At 58.5% G+C, this 15863-nt stretch overlaps 1 protein-coding gene across 3 annotated transcripts in view; it reads left to right on the forward strand.

Moving 5' to 3' along the window:
* Positions 1–246: 246 nt before the first annotated feature.
* Positions 247–15863, forward strand: part of SYNPO (synaptopodin) — a 30957-nt gene continuing 15340 nt past the window's right edge. The window contains exon 1 of one of the 3 annotated variants that reach the window (XM_055141721.1): positions 247–369. The gene's annotated coding sequence lies outside the window, so the exon portion shown is untranslated. The other 2 variants (XR_008630665.1, XM_055141722.1) reach the window with 2 other exon arrangements.

Consider the following 15863-nt stretch of genomic DNA (forward strand, 5'->3'; position numbering starts at 1 on the left):
AATTTTCTCAGGGGACAGGGCTGAGACAAGGGCTGACCGGGACCCGGAGGGTACTGAGTGCAGGAGGTCAGTTATGGGGGCAGAAGCACAAAGACCTTGAAGCCGGGTTGGAGGGATGAAGGAAAGGAAGCCTGCCTGCCGAGCAGCGCGGGTGTGCGTGTGTGTGTGTGTGTGGGGGGGGGGGTTCTCGCACCCCTCCACCTCCCAGCCCCTCCCCAGGAGGGTGGGCGGGGCGGGCCCGGCGGGGCGGCGCTAGGGCCGCGGGGCGCAGCCTGCCCAGCGCTGGCGGCTGGCTCGCTCGGGTCCCCGCCGGCCGTGGACGCGGGGCGCGGGCGTGTCGGGGCGGCGCGCACAGACGCACGCGGGCAGGTGCGCGCAGGCGGCGGCGCGGGAGGTGCGGCGGGAGGGTGCGCGGCCCGGAGCTGCTCCCTTTCCCACGGGCGGCTCGCTGCGGATCCCGGGCCTCAGTTTCCCCGTCTGTGCGGAGGGGTGCGCGAGCCGTCTCCCCGCGCCCGGGGCCGGGGCTGAGGGCGGCTTCCAGCGCGGGCTCCTCCGGGACTCGGGCACCTCCTGCCCGGGGGCGCGGGTGTCCAGCGCGCCCGGCCCCATCAGGGCGACCGCGGGGAGAGGGGGGAACAGTCTGTCCGGAGCCTCCCCTAGCTCACTCTCGCCGCGCCGGGAGGGAGACGGACGCTCCCGCCCAGGTGGGCACCGAGCCCCAGAGGTGAGTGAGCGAGCGGAGGGGCTCTGACGCGGCCCTAACGGGTTTCTAACGGGCAGAGGGAAGGGTCCTTCCTGGCTGGACCTTGCCGAGAAATCTGCAGGATTCTCCTTTCCGACGCCCCCCACTTCCAGCTCCGGGCGGCTCCTGGGCGGGACCGCGGGGTCCCAGGTCGAGGTTTTCTCCCCTGGACCTGGCTGGGCAGTACAGCTGGTGCCCGCCTTCCCACCGCCGCTGCAGGTGGCCGGTGAGTAAAGCAACTTGGTGGGATCTTGGGATTCCCTCCCACCCCCCACCCCGGCTCCCAGTGACGGGATGAGCAGGTGACTTCTGAGCGGACAGCAGAATTGTAGATGAGGGTCGGGGGACTGCTGGTGCTTTTCAGGATGCCTGGCTCCTGTCATTTTCTAAGTGTTAATAAGGGGGGTATGGGTAGTGGACCGGGGACTAGCAGCTGGGGCCAGGGACCCTAAACCTTGTTCGTTCCAGCCTGTTGTTCCAGCCTGCCACTTACCCCGACTGACCAGTAGTACCCTGTGTAGCGGGCAAAGCCACAACTGAAATCATGCCCCCCCCCACCCCCTCACTACTTACCAGTTACTTCAAGTCTGAGGTAGAGTGCTCCCCTCCCTGCCCCCATCCCAGGACATTTGGAAATATGCTTCATGCTTTGGGGGCTGGGCGTGGGTGCGGGGAGGTAGGGGAAGTCCTTTTCTGTCTCCACTAGAGATTTGGGTTCCCCCCTCCCCTTCCTCTGGTCCTCAGTTTCTCCATGAGTCTGGCCAGGAGAATGGGTTAGGGTTGCTCTAATAGCAGAGAACTTCCCAGGGACCAGCCATATACTGCGGGGCTCCCCCCACCCCCCACCCTGCAGGCGGTGGGACCTGCCAGAGTCAAATGAGGTCTGAGACTTCCTCCTGTCGTTAGCTCCAATGGTGGAAGAAAGGGGAAGAAGACCCCTGTGTCTTTCGGCTGCCTGGGCCCCCGCTGGTCCCTAGTTTCCGCAGTCAGTGTTTTAGGGTATCTCCCTGCTTTGGTTGGGGAAAGAGATCTGTGGGGGATGATCGAGCGAGTCCGGGGCAGAGCTTTCTTTCTGGGTTTGGGGGGGGGGTGGTGGGAGCTCCAGGGGAGGGAGGAGGGAGGGCCCAGGTGGCTGTGCCGGGAGCCGGGAAGAGCCTTTTCCTGCCCAGGTCATCTGGATGCTTCTCACACCATACTTGGACTGTGCAGGCAGGCAGACGAGACGCATCCATGCGCCAGGGCCAGACCACAAGATTTCTCGGGCCTCATACAGCCTGGCCCAAGGGCCGGACGTTCCCACCCCTGATTTGGAGTCAGGGAAAAGCCCGGAAGAGCCTCTCTCCACCTCCTGTCCTGTGCTGGCCCCGCTCCATCTCCACGTAGACACGCGTCTCCTGAACCCGCTGCACAGTGCTAGGAGGTGGGCTGGGCGGGGGTCACGCCACCTCCCCCCACCCCTGCGAGGCAGAGCACACCTCCAAGCCCAGGGCCTGGCCTGGGGGGGCACCTTTCCCTTCAGGGCAGCTCCCAGGCATCCAGACATGAGCTCATCGGAACTGCTGATGCCAGGAAGGGAGGGCCCGAGAGGGAAGCAGGCAGGGCGGCCACATAGGGGCACCTCGTGCCCCCGGGGAAGCGGAGGGGTGCTGTTATCAGGGCCGTCCGGCTCTGGTCCCCCCTGGAGCATGACAGCAGGGACAGGGCAGGCCAGTGTGGGCGGGGATCGGTCAGTTCTGGGTGCCAGGTCCACCTTCCAGCTCGCTCGCTGGTGACCTTGGCTGAAGCCCTTAGTGACCCTGGCCAGCGGTGGCTGGGAAGGCTTTCCGGCACCGAGGGTACCGTGTGAATGAGAGAAGGAGTTGGCCTTTTAATTGGGGAGACAGAGAAGAAAAAAAAGGAAGAAAAAAACAGAAAGCCAGATATTTGCAGATGGCTAAAAGTGGTATTTTCTCAGAAGCGGTGCGACTGAAAGGGAAGGCAGTCGGTGGGGGTACTTGGTAGTTGGGAAGGTCAGAGGTGAGGTGAAGAGACCCGAGTATCATTGGCATGACTGGCTGCAGCCTCGTATATGGAGGCGTGTCCAGAACCTAGGCCTTGAGCGTGAGGGGTCTGGTCCAGGGGCCTGGCGGGGGCCTCCCTGGCATGGCTGCGGACATGTCAGGCTGTGTGTATTCAGGAGGGCTCAGTGTCCTTTGTGAACTGTCCCTGGACCCTAGGTCCCATTGCTCCCCGAGGTGACCAGAGGAGTCAGTGTGGGGTCGGCCTCCCGGCCCTGTGACTCTAGGGGCTCATAAAAGGCCTCTCTCTCCGGGAGTGAAATCTTCACCAACTGGCCCCTGTGTGAAATTCCACCATCCTTGCTTCATCTTTTCCACTCGGTGAGCAGATAGTACTTTCGCTGTGGGCCCTGCGCTGCCCTGCCCAGCCCCCTGCTGCCTCACGGGGAAAAGGTCGTCTCCCGGTTTGCTCCTCGCCTCCCTCGAGCCCCAGGTTCTGAGGCTGTACCAGTCTCCTGCTGGCTTAGCCAGAAAGTGTCAGTCAGCCCGGAGGTAGCCTCTCTAGACTTTTGCTTTCTCATCTGCAAAATAGACACAATAATATTTCTATTATTAATAGAATAACAGATCCTCTCTCGGAGGGTTCTGAAAACTGAGGTGTAAGTAAAATGATGGTATTTTGGTCACTGTGGAAATTGAAAATGCTTTAGAAGACGGGCTCACCAGATCTCAGTGTAAGTGACCTGCTGACATTTAGCCCATGGGGTAGGGTGGACACAGGCACAGTGGAAAGGGTCCTGAGCTTCAGGACCGGATGTGGCGCCGACGGTCTAACTAACTCACCGGTGGGCTTGGGTTAAACCATTTGCCTGTTCCGGGGCTCAGACTTCAGTTCTGAGTTGTTACAACATGGATCGTGAAGTAGAGGAAGGGTTATAGGTCTATAAGAACGTAGTTGGCACCCAAAATGTGGGGTCGGCAGGAGGGGTCCCCCAGGTGGGTCAGGATGGGGCTGGCTAGAATGAACCCCACAGACAGAGCAGGAGCACCCCCGGATTCTCGAATCTAATTCATTGGAGTAAGGTCTCTTGGAGACAGAATGTTTGGCAGATTAAAAAAAAAAGCTTTTTTTAAAAAAAATTATCTTTAAAAACAGTTTCCATTGTTTTCTTGGGGACAGAGAGCTAGTATAAGGGTGAAGGCACTTGCCTTGCAGGCAGCTGACCCTCCTTTGTCCCCCAGTACCATGTATGGTCCCTGGAGCACCACCAGGAGTGATCCCTGAATACAGAGCAGGGGCGAGCCCTTAGCACCATTGGATGGGGCCTCAAAGCAAAACAAACAAAACCCAAACAAAACAAGAAAATACCAGTGGCACAGTTTAGTCTCTCCTAGAGAGGGTCGTGGAGGTGCCCACGGGCCCAAACGGGTGCCCTGTCCCTGGTACGGCACGGAGGGAGCCTCACTGGGTCTGGGGTCTGAGGCTCTGGGCTTGGCTCTTGAAGCGACACAGCTTGGCCTCTTCATCCCTCCCTGGGCGCAGGCCAGCGAGGATCAAGTGTGCTCTGGGCAGGCTGCGGGCACTGGGGCACTGCCAGGGCCTGACATTGGGCGTCACTGGTGTCACAGAGCACATCCCAAGACTCAAGTGGTAGTGATCTCCCTCAGCGGGTGTGGGGAGGGGGGGTGGTCCCTGAAAGTGGAGAGTCCAGGTTCTTCCTTTCTGGGCTGACTCTGGGGCAGCTCAGTACTTGGAGGCCTCTGGGGGATGCGGGGCTCAGCGACCCTCCCACCAAAGCCCAAGATGGCCCTGACTTTGGCCAGGACACAGTCCCTGTGCAAGGTCCACTGAGAGGGCACCTGAAGGTGGGGGATGGACAGGGGACAGTTAAAAAATAGACTGTCACGAGCTTGGGGCTGAGAGGCCACCACCCGCGGGTGCCAACTGACTCCCACACTCAGCTGCCCTCTCCCTGTGCCTGCTGCGAGTGGGCAGGTGGCCCCCGCCATGGCTCCTCTCCCTCCTTCACCCCTGCTTAGCTGTTGGCTCGAGACTGTCCTGAGACCTGGTCTTGCCATACTCTGGCTGTGGTGACCCCCTCCGGGCCTTACGCCTGGACAGGGTTAACGTCACCAGGTCCTGTCCCTTCAGAGCCGCTTCCAGATTCTATCTCTCATCCAGACCCACCAAGGCCGCCAGAGACGCCATGCACAGAGGGCCACGCAGCCTGCAGAGCCCGTGCACCTGGTGTGGGGCACGCTGCACAGGGCTGGCCCCTTGTGGCCGCCTGGACCATTTCCCCAGGGTGACTGAGGTCACTTGGCACCGTGGAGCTGACTGATGGGCGGCAGTGAGGTGAGCTGTATTTTTATTCTGTGATGCCTTCAGCGGCCAGGGAATGTTCACCGAGCCTCCGGGAGGCCCAGATCCGGGGGTGGGGGACACAGCAGGGAACCCTGGGAAGGGCCCTGCTCTGCCCTCCAGGGCTGCTTACCATCCGCCCCGTGCGTGCTGACTGACCTGCCTGATGTCAGAGCAAATAAAGATGCCGTTATTTGGAGCAGGGGGCGGGGGGTGCTGGAGCAGAGGAATGTGACCTCTTAGTGCCACGTGAGGGACAGACCTGGAGGAGGGGAAGTGTGGTCACAGGGAGGGGAGGGGAAGGCAGGGAGTGTCGGTGGCAATCATTCTGTTTCTTGGAACTGCAAGTGTCAGCAGGAGCGGAAAGGCGGGGCGGGGTGCGGGGGATGCCCCTCACTGCGCTGGACTGTGACAGGGGGCAGGCGCCATCAGGGGCTTCTGTGTGAAGGGGTCGGAGTGCTGGGCCCGTCATGCGGGGTTATATCAGGCCAGTCCCGGACTGTAGGCCGGCCCCCTCAGGCTGATCCGGGAGGCTGGCTGGCCTCTGCTCTTGCCCTTGGATGGGAGCCTTGATGGGTCCCCACACACTCCTCCAGTCACCCCCGACTGAGGGCCCGCCTCACCTGCAACCTGGATCTTGTTTGCATTTTATCTTAGTCTAAAAAAATTGCTTTGTTTTGTTTTTTGTCAAAGTGACATATTTTCTGTCTTGGACTGGAGTGATAGCACAATGGGTAGGGCGTTTGCCTTGCACGCAGCCAACCAGGGTTCGATTCCTCCACCCCTCTCGGGGAGCCCAGCAAGCTACCGAGAGTATTCCGCCCACACGACAGAGCCTGGCAAGCTACCCGTGGCATATTCGATATGCCAAAAGCAGTAACAAGTCTCACAATGGAGACGTTACTGGTGCCTGCTCGAGCAAATCGATGAACAACGGGGTGACAGTGCTAGAGTGCTTACGCACACATATTGTTTTATGATATTCTGTAAGTTTTAGGTGCATGCGACTGAGAATTGATATGAGTGTGTCCAGTTTGTCAGGTTCACCATTTCCAGTCCACTTCTGTCCACCACTATCTAATTGATTCCTTCTTACCTGATTTATCCATTTCCCTTCTCTCTGGTGGCCACTTCCGGTAGTCTTACAGTAAAGTTTGTTTTAATTTAATTCATCATTTATATTCACTGTATAGCACAGTGTTTGTCTTTATCTGACTTAGTATACCAGGCATTTGCTTTAGCTCCATCCATAGCGTTGTAAGTGGTAGGGTTTCATCTTTTTTACGACTGAGTAGTATTCTACATCTTCTTTATCCATTCAATTGTTGCTGGTTGCTTAAGTTATTTCTAGCTTTTGGCTATTGTAAATAATGTTGCAGTGAGTGGTGAACGTTCCTCGATCCCCTCTAGAATTTGTGTTTTTGTATTCACATAAATTCTAAGAAGTGGAATAACTCTTTGCATTTTGGTAGCTTCCCGGATGTACTGTACCTTCCTGGAGTTGGCCCTTCAGGTGAGGGCATGGCAGGGGGCACAGTCACCTAAGCTGAGAGGTCCTGTGCAGACGACTCCTTCCTTCCTTCCGTTCCTGTGGGAGTGTGTGTGGGGGGCCCCAAGAGGTTCAGCTTTTTATGGTGTCATCTGCCCATGGACCCCCCAATCATGGCTGCTGCCCACCCCCTTTCCACCCCAAGTCTCGTAGCCCCTGGAAGAGCCAGGCCTGCTCAGTGCTCAAGACTCATCCTTTCCTCTCTCTGAGCCTGAGTGCTCTGTGAATTCCATTGCAGGGTCACCCAGAAGCTTCTTAGCAGAATTTCAGGCCACATCCCAGACTTTGTGAACCCCAGTCTGCATTTTATTTTAGTATATATATATATATATATATATATATATATATATATTTAATTTTCAGTTTTGGGGGGAGGAGAGTTGGGGGCCACACCTGGCTATGCTCTGGCTAACTCCTGGCTTTGCAACTCAGGGAAGACTCCTGTGGGGCTGGGGATTGAATCCACATAGACTGCAGGTAAGGGTGCAAAGCAAGTGCTCTAACCCCTCTCTGACCCCTAGTTTGCATTTTAACACCGCCTGATTAACATTAAATGCTTGTTAAAGTCTCAGAAGCATCTTTCTAGGTCAGTGGTTTTAAAACTTACATTTTCTTTCTTTTTTTTTTTAATTAAAAGCCATAGAACTCCTTCTCAGTGGCTAGAATGTAATGTAGCTCAACGGTCGAGCACTTGCCCTATATGCAGGAGGTCCTGGGTTCAATCCCCCACGCTACACAAACAAATGCACACCAAGCAAACCTGCCATAGAATCTTGTCTCCGTAGTTTTTCAAAGGAAACCCAAGTCTATGTTGATTCGTCACCCCCATAGAACAGGGATGGTTTGGGGGCTGATGAATAGGGGGGCGGGAGTGCAAAGCAGGGCAGGCTGAAGATGGTCCCCACAGCCCAGGTCTCCCGCTAGCTTGGACAATCGGAGCTCTGCACCCACTATCTCCTGGGATGGCGAGGTGACCCTGGAGGTGGGGGACACAGCCCAGTGACGTCATTCCCTGCCCGGCCCCGCCTGTGTGCCGCTGTCTTCCCCGTGGACTCCCTCACAGGACAGCCACACTATTCTTAGTCTGCCGGGTGGCAAGGAGAGCGCATGTTCTTGCATTATTTATGCCTGTGAGCCACCACAATGACAGGCAGGGCTTGTGGAACACCGCCCTCCCCGGTCACTTGGTAACTTCTTGGCAGACAGGCAGGCATTTGCCAGGAACCTGACTATTCTTCTGAGCCCTGAGCCCCCCTGCTCAGCGCCCCAACCCCGGGGCTGGGAACTGGGTCAGGCAATAAAACAGGAAGTCTGAACTCAGAGCTTATTGCCTGGGCGATTGTCTTTCTCTTCCCTCCTTCTCTCAGCACGTATGGCATGTGGGAATGCCAGGCGCACTGACACACGCAAGCGATTCCTGCCTCCCAGAACTTCTGTGAGTGACTTCACGGTGCCATCATTTTAGGAGCCCCGATGCCCGCCCAATGCTGGCTGGGTACTTCACACAGAGTGGGAAACTGAGACTCAGCATGCACAAAGCTTGCAAAACCTGGTGACGGGCTCGGCTGGGGTCTGCACTCGGGTCACTGAGAACGGAAGGTCTGTTTCAAGTGAAAGGGTGCATGCAGCCTTAGGGCTGGGGAGCCCTGCGCTGCCCAGGGTCTTTGGGCTGAAAGGGAACGAGCCAGCTAAGGTTGTTCTGTTCTTGGTGACTCCTGAGTGCCTGGAGACGTCCTGTGTGTACAGAGTTTTGTGGCTCTGGGGCTGAAGGACACAGTGTCTTGGGTGCCAGGATCTTAGAGGAAAGGGATCAGGCCCCAAAGGGGCAGGGAGGGTCTCGGCGGACACCAGGACCTGTTCTAGAAGAGCCTGGATTCAGCTGGCATCTTCCTTGGCTTTCTAGAATATAAAAAAGTGCCACCATCTCTGCTCTACACCAGTCTCGGAGGACAGGATATGGTCAGGAATGTCATAGGCCTAACATCCACTCAGGAGCAGTTGTATGGTTACTATCACCCATTACGCATCGGAACATGTTTTCTATGTATTTGGGCAGGGGAGTTTGGGGGCACACCTGGCAGTGCTCAGAGGCTACTCCTGGCTCTGCCCAAGTGACCCTTGCTGGTACTCAGGGAATCTTATATGGTACCAGGACAGAACTGGGTTTGTTGCATGTCAGACAAGGGCCTTCCCTTCCCCCTGTACTATCTCCTTAAGTGAATTTTGAGTTAACATTATGGGGCTCTACTATATGCCATGCAGAGCATTTTAAATATATTTATAAAATCATGGGCCCCAAAGCCTGGTGGGTCCCCAGTGATGTCTAGGGTCTATGCGTGGGGTCTGGAGCAGGCCCGGAGCCACATTCTGGACACATTCCCTGGAGCTTCTGACCTGGGCCAGAGAAGGGCTGGGGCTAGGTGAGGTCACATGATGAGGTGGGGGGGGTGGTACCCCTGGCTCCCAGTGTGGTCCTTTCCTCCTAGTCTTCAGCTGTCATGGGCACCCGAAAGCTGTGATGTGGTGATGTTGGGAGGGTGGTGGCTGTTGATGTCTGTGGGGTGGTGTCGGGGGTTACAGTCCGGTTGCAGTTGTGGTCAGAAAGGGGGCAGTGTGCAGCACCAATTTCCTGGGACATTAGAACATCGGATGGCAACTCTTTGTCTTGGTTTGGCTTGGGCACACACCTGACTGTGCTCAGGGTTTACTCCTGGCTCCGTGCTCCTGGCAGAACTCAAGGTGCCAGGGACCAGAGCTGGGTCAGCTGCGTGCAGGGCAAGTGCCTTCCTCATTGCACTATTTCCTTGCCTCCTCCCTCACCTTTTTTTTTTTTTTTTTGGAGGGGAGACATACACAGCTGTGCTCTGTGACTGTGTGCTCTGGGATCACTCCTGTGGTGCTTGGGGACCATGTGTCGCCTGCAAAGCAAGTGCATCACTGTCTGTACGATCTCTTTAGTCAGTGTCCTGGAGAGGGGGGATGGTGAGGCTGGGGCAATGAAGCTCCCCCACCAGGGGCTTAGAACTCCGTGGCAGCAAGACACACCCCTGGCAAGGGTTGTGATTCCAGTGCCCGGAGATGCAGGAAGGCACCCATGAGCCAGCCGCCCCGCCCCCCGAGCACCTGTGTCTCCCGCCCCAGCTGCTGCGTTCCTGCCCTTCTGGCACTCAGGGGAGCCTGCGCACACGCCGTCTGGTGGCAGGTGGGAAGCACGTGTCTCTGCCCACGGCTGTGTGTGGCTGCTGCCCCCTGGGGCTGCCAGCCTGATCTTGGATGCCCGCGCACTTTAGGTTGAATGTGCCCACACGTGCAAGTGCAAATGACTGCAGGGGAATCCCAGTGACCGCAGGAGCGGTGCCAGTGGACAACCAGCTATTTGCATCCTGCCTCCGCCTGCCATCCTCACACAGGCCCGGGGGCCAGCCTCGGGCCTTCCCTGGCTCTTCCCTCGGCCTGTTCTCTGGCTCCCTGGCCTCCACAGGCCTCATCCCGTCATTGGCCTCTTCCTTCCTCAGGTGCGACTTCTCCTTGGTAGCTGCTGGTCAGCCACACTCACGCATATTTACCACCTACCACCCCCCCCTTCTCTTACCCTTGCTTTATTTCTGTCTTCTGCGTTGCCATCTGGCCGACATGTATAGCTTCTCGTAGAATCATTCATTACCTTGCTCCCTTGCTGGAATCCGAGCAGGGGTTCTCTTGCGGGTTGCTCTCCTGGGCCACTTGGCGGGGTCCCTGGCACTCACTGGGTGAGCAGTAAAGGGGCTGAGTGAATGAGCCCCTGGGCACCCCCCGCCCCCCGTGCTTCCTGCCCTGGTGTCTTGGGATCGGCCACCTTTCCTTTGTCCCTTCACTTCTCACTGAGCAGTAATAGTCCCTTGCAGGTTCCGTGTGCTGGTGGAACGCCTTTCTCCAGCACCTTTGAAATTTACAGAAGGATTAAGGGTTTAACTCCTGGTTCTCCACCCTGGGGTTGGCACGGACAGCCTTTGCCTTTGGGACCTTCTTCTTTCTCTGCCTGTCTGTCTGTCTGCCTTTATCTCTCTCTCTTTCCCTTTAGAATTAATGTCCTTACTCAGTAAACTATTTCACTAAAAATTTTATTCTTGGGTACCTTTCCACCCCTGACTTAGAGGTGTCAGGAATGACTGTCTGGTCCAAGCTCTCTCTGCACACGTGGTCTGAGGCAGCCCAGAGAGGGGTCAGGAACCTTCTAACGTGGCAGCCATTAGAACGGTACATCTCCAGTCGGCTTTGCTCTTGCAGTTTGTGGGACCTTGGGAGGGAGGAGAGATGACTCAGCTCTCAGCCTCTCTTGCCTCTCCAGAGAGGATCCAGATAAGCCTGGTAATTGCAGGGGTGGGGGGTGATGGGGGGGTGGCATGGCAGGGCCATGGTGTGTGACTCATCGGGCCGTGGTGCCTACAGATCTGTGGGAACCAGCGAGGGCTGTAACTCCCCTCCCAGGAGAAGTGGCTCCGGGGCTGCTCCCGGGACGAAGCTGGCCTGGGATTGACACCCAGTTTGCGAGTTGGAGACATAATACAGCGGGGTTGGACATTTGCTTTATCTGCAGCCAAACTCGGATCCAATCCCTAGCGTCCCATATGGTCCTCTGAGCCCAACCAGGATCGATTCCTGAGTACTGAGCCAGGAGCAAGCCCTGAGCACCGCCAGGTGTGGCTCAAGCAACAAAATCACCCCCAGTCTGCTCTGCTGTAGCACACTGAGGGTTTGACACGATTCTGTGCAGAGGGGTGCTGCCTGGGGAGGAGAGGAGAGGAGAGAGGAGAGGAGAGGAGAGAGGAGAGGAGAGGAGAGAGGAGAGGAGAGGAGAGGAGAGGAGAGGAGAGGAGAGGAGAGGAGAGGAGAGGAGAGGAGAGGAGAGGAGAGGAGAGGAGAGGAGAGGAGAGGAGAGGAGAGGAGAGGAGAGGAGAGGAGAGGAGAGGAGAGGAGAGGAGAGGAGAGGAGAGGAGAGGAGGGGAGGTGAAGTTGGGCTGTGGTAGAGAGGACTGCGAGGGGGTGAGGGGCAGGCGGAGGGGCTTTCTAGGAAACGGGTGTGTGCAGTGTGCAAGGCACATGCCCTGGGCGTGTTTCTGCAGCACATTGTCTCGGCAGCGACTGGCAGAGCCGGGATCACGTTCTGGGCTTGCGATGGAGGAAATCAAGACCTGGGGGAAGTGATAAGCCGAGGAAGGCTCCAGAGGCCCGGGGCAGGTACACATAGTCCAGGCATGAGCCTTCAACACCCACAGGCTCCACACAGGGCTCCGGCCAGTCTTGTGTGTGGGGTGCCCTGCCAGGGTCGCGCTTGGGATCAGCCCCTCTTGTCGGGCTTGGCAGAGAAGGGCGGCTGCGGGAAGGCGGGCGCACTGAGCGCATGTGGATGGGGCTGAGCGGGGAGCACGGAGATGGCTGAATGCTCGCTGGCCAGAGAAACTTGGGGAATCACAGACCTTCACTGAGCTTCAGTTTCCTCACCCGGGAAGTGGGCCGTTGGCTGACACTGGAGGTCACACATAAACTAGAGCCTGGGTGATGGTGTAACGACACGCAGAGCCCTCACAGGCTAGCCACCAAGAGTACCTGCCCCAGGAGGGATAGGGATGTGGGGTGGGGGTGGGTTCTGAGGTGCATCAGACAAGGCCCGGGAGGGGGAGGCCACCTCTGCTCAGCCCCGTCGCGCCCCCTGCTGTTGAGCGCATGTGCTGCAGCCTGTTTGGTGGGCCTCATTCCTCCTGCATTTTTTCCCCCTCTCAGTTGTTTATTTTTCTGTAAGGAAGGAATGTGGGGAATTTACCACAGGGCCAGCCTGTTCGCTGTGGGCTGCCCCGGGGCCTCTTCTGTGAGTTGGAAGAGGCCCCTCAGATGACAGAGGGGCCCAGAGAGGAGGCTGGGGTGGGGGGGCTGGGACCCTGAGGCCCAGGGCAGATATAGTTACTCTGGGCCTGAGGTGTAGCATCCACAGTGTCCACAGAACTGCCCGAAGCTCCCTGCTCACTCACAGTCTCTGGAGAGGCCTGTGGAGCCTCAAAGGCGGCTTCCTCTCACCAGGTGTTGGTTTGGGATGTGATGGGGTGAGAGTAGTGGAGGAGGAAGAAGGTAATCTTTCACTTTCCATCCCCATTGCTCGGTTGCTTCCACATCTCTATCCTTCAAGACTGGGGTCATATGCCACTTCCTCCAAGAAGTCTTTCTGGGTTGTTTCATACTAATTTTGTGTCCCATTCCTTCCTTCCTTCGTTCCTTCGTTCCTTTGTTCCTCAAATATTTAAATCCATTTCTATATTCTCCTGGCACTTAATGCAACCTTCTGCTTTTTAGCCCTAATACTGTGACTTGAGCTGTTACTTCCCTCTTCACCCACAGCCTGGTTGTTCCCTCTCTCCTTCCTTCCCCCCACGTCCCTCAGACCCCCTCTAGGTCTCTGATTTAGAGTGTAGATGAGTTCAGAATTCACCTTGGGGACTGACTGGGGGAGCAGAACGCGAAGGTGGACCGGATCTGTGGGTGTGCTCTCTCTTCAGCCTTTGACTTAGCCGAGACGGGTGGAACCTCTCCTCGGGCCAGCACCTGCCGAGCCGCGAGCACTGGAGAGGGGCTGAGCGCAGGGTGGGGGAAGGGCTGCATCTCTGTGGAGAGAGAGCCCAGGAGTGCCAGCCCGGGCAGGGGACTGGGGACCCAGGGGTGACGTGTGCCCGCCGCTGGCCCCGGCAGAGCCCGTGTGAGGCCCCTTCTCACCTCCCGTTCCCTGAGCTGTCTTCTCTGGCAGGGCGCGTGTGACGTCTGTTCTGTGCGCCCTGACGGAGCAGGAGAGGGCAGGGGGTGGCCTGGCTGCGGGGAGGGACCCGGGTCGCGGAGCCTGTGCTGATCACGGCTCGGTGCATCTGTCCTTTCCGGCTCGCTGCAGACCTGGGCTGAGCCCGCGTATCTGCTTCTCCGAGCCCCTGAAGCTCCGAGGAGGGACGTTGGTGGAGAGGCCAGGACAGACGCAGGCAGGACAGACGTGGTGGCTCTCGCACGGCGTGGCCTCGTCAGCCGGCCCAGAGACCGCCAGCCACGCCCGGGTCCACTTGGGGGCCGTCCTCTTGGGTTCTGCCCACCCGTTTATCCTGTCCTCTGCCCAGCAAGGAGGCGCCAGGAGCAGGGCCACCACCTCCATCCCCCGAACCTTGATTTCTGGCTCTCTCTGTCCATGCTTTCTCCAGGTGGAATTCTGTGCTGAGGCCCTTGGGTGAGGTTGAACACAGGTGTCTGGGTAGATTGAAAGGGCTTCCTGGAGGAAGCGGCAGTTGGGGCTGTGGGCGGGGAATGTGCTTCCTTTGCAGCAGACACCTTCAGAGGCGTGGTTGGGGTTGTCAGGTGGGGGTCAACAGGAGTTCTCCGTGGGATGGGAGGGCAGCTCCTTCCCAAGTTGTTGTGAGGGCTAGAGACCAAATCTTTGGCCTGGTCGTGCCCAGTGCTCCCTGAGCTCCTCTTTAACCTCTCTTTGTTCTTTAGTGCTCACAGACCCCGTGACAGGTGGGGGCAGGGCACAGAGGGAGGCTCTGGAGGCATTTCTGGGAAGAGATAGGTGGGACATGGCCCTGGGGACTGGCCCTGGGCTGGGAACTGGCCACTGTGGGCTTGAATCCTAACCCCACCTCTGGCTTGCTGTGTCACCACGAAGAAGTCGCGTTACCTCTCTGAGCCCATGTCACAGAGAGGAGGAACTGCCCACCTTGGGGTGGCTTGAGGAACGCACCAGGCATGGGGTGAGTACGCCCTGATGAGTACTAACTATGCCAGGTGGGGAGGCTCAGGGGTGCAGAGCAGCTGCAGGCGGCCCAGTGAGAGGGCTGGAGTCAGGTGCAAAGGCTGGGGGGTCAGGACGAGGGGTGGGAGACTGAACGCTCCCGGGGGCAGATCTGAGCACACCCACCGGGAAGGCAGAATTTCCTAGGGGAGATATGGGAGCCCCTGGTGACGCTCAGGCAGGGTGAGGACTCCACCCTCCTGGCCCTGGGGAGGGCGACAGTCAGGAGGGCCGTGGATCTGTCGGCCTGGGGGAGAGAGGGGGCAGACAGGCCATTCCAAAGGCCGTTATGCATTTGCTTTTCCTGGTGAAGAGCTGGGCTGAGTCCCCGCTGGGAAGTCCCCTCAGCTCCTGCGTGCTGGGCCGGGCCCCACACTGGATTCCCCAGCCCTGGGCAGTGCTGCAACTGGCCGCCTCTCCCGGGGCCGTCTAAGGAGGCCGGGCTGGCTCAGCTGCAGGGCACGGTCCCCCGGAGCGAGGAAGCTGAGCGGCTGGAGGTGCCCTCGTGGTTCCCTGGGGACTGCGTCCCTCTCCCGTGTCTCAGTTTCCCCTTTGGGCGTCAAGGGAGAGGCCTGAGGGATTGGCAGAGCTGGAGCAGGGCCCGGGGCTCCCCCCTCTCCTCTGCCGCTCCCCAGCCTGGGAGCCCTTCCCATCCGACTCCGATTCATTCTCCTGGCTGTGGGCCGGGGCTCAGTCAGGCTCAGCAGGACACGGGTGTGGATGGAGAACTCCCCGGGGACAGAGGCTGGGGCTTTTCCTCCTCTCGGCCGGGAAGATGTGGGGCAGAGGCCGGCCAGGCCATTACTCAGGCCCCGTTCATCTTCCTGTCTGTGGCTGAGCCATCGGCTATGCAGTGGTCACCTTTGGCTCCCGCCTGAGCCCCCTAAGCGGGGGTGTGGGCCCGTCGTCGTGCTTACTGTCACTGAGACTCCCGGCAGCCCCCTCGTACTGCCTCCGGCCCTCCTGCGTCCGTCTCTGCCTCCCTACCCTGCCCTAAGCATTCCGATTGACGTCATTGTGTGAAGAAGTGTTTCCTTGAGTTTTTCCTCCCTGTGCTAACCTTCAGATCTGGCTTCCTTTGCCTTGTCCCACCTTCCTCCTTCGGATTCCTCACGTCCTCAGCCCTGATGGCACACGTGCCACCCGCAGAGAGGGTGAGGTCAGAGAAAGGGCTTATCCCCTCCCCAGCACCCAGAGCTCAGGTCCCCGGCTGCCCCTTTCACCCTGCTCGTCTTTCATGCCTCCCCAGTCCTTGGTACCTTCTCGAAAACGAGCCCTCCGCTTCTAAGAGGGAGAGGGAAGGGAGGGCGTGTGTTGTTCTAGGCAGCTGACTCTAAGGAAGAGGGCACCCCCGGGCGGGTGAGGGGGACTCTCAGGAGATGAAGCAACACTGACTGGACTCCGCAGACCATGCCCGG

The sequence above is a fragment of the Sorex araneus genome, chromosome 6 (assembly GCF_027595985.1).
Source record: "Sorex araneus isolate mSorAra2 chromosome 6, mSorAra2.pri, whole genome shotgun sequence".
NCBI lineage: Eukaryota > Metazoa > Chordata > Mammalia > Eulipotyphla > Soricidae > Sorex > Sorex araneus.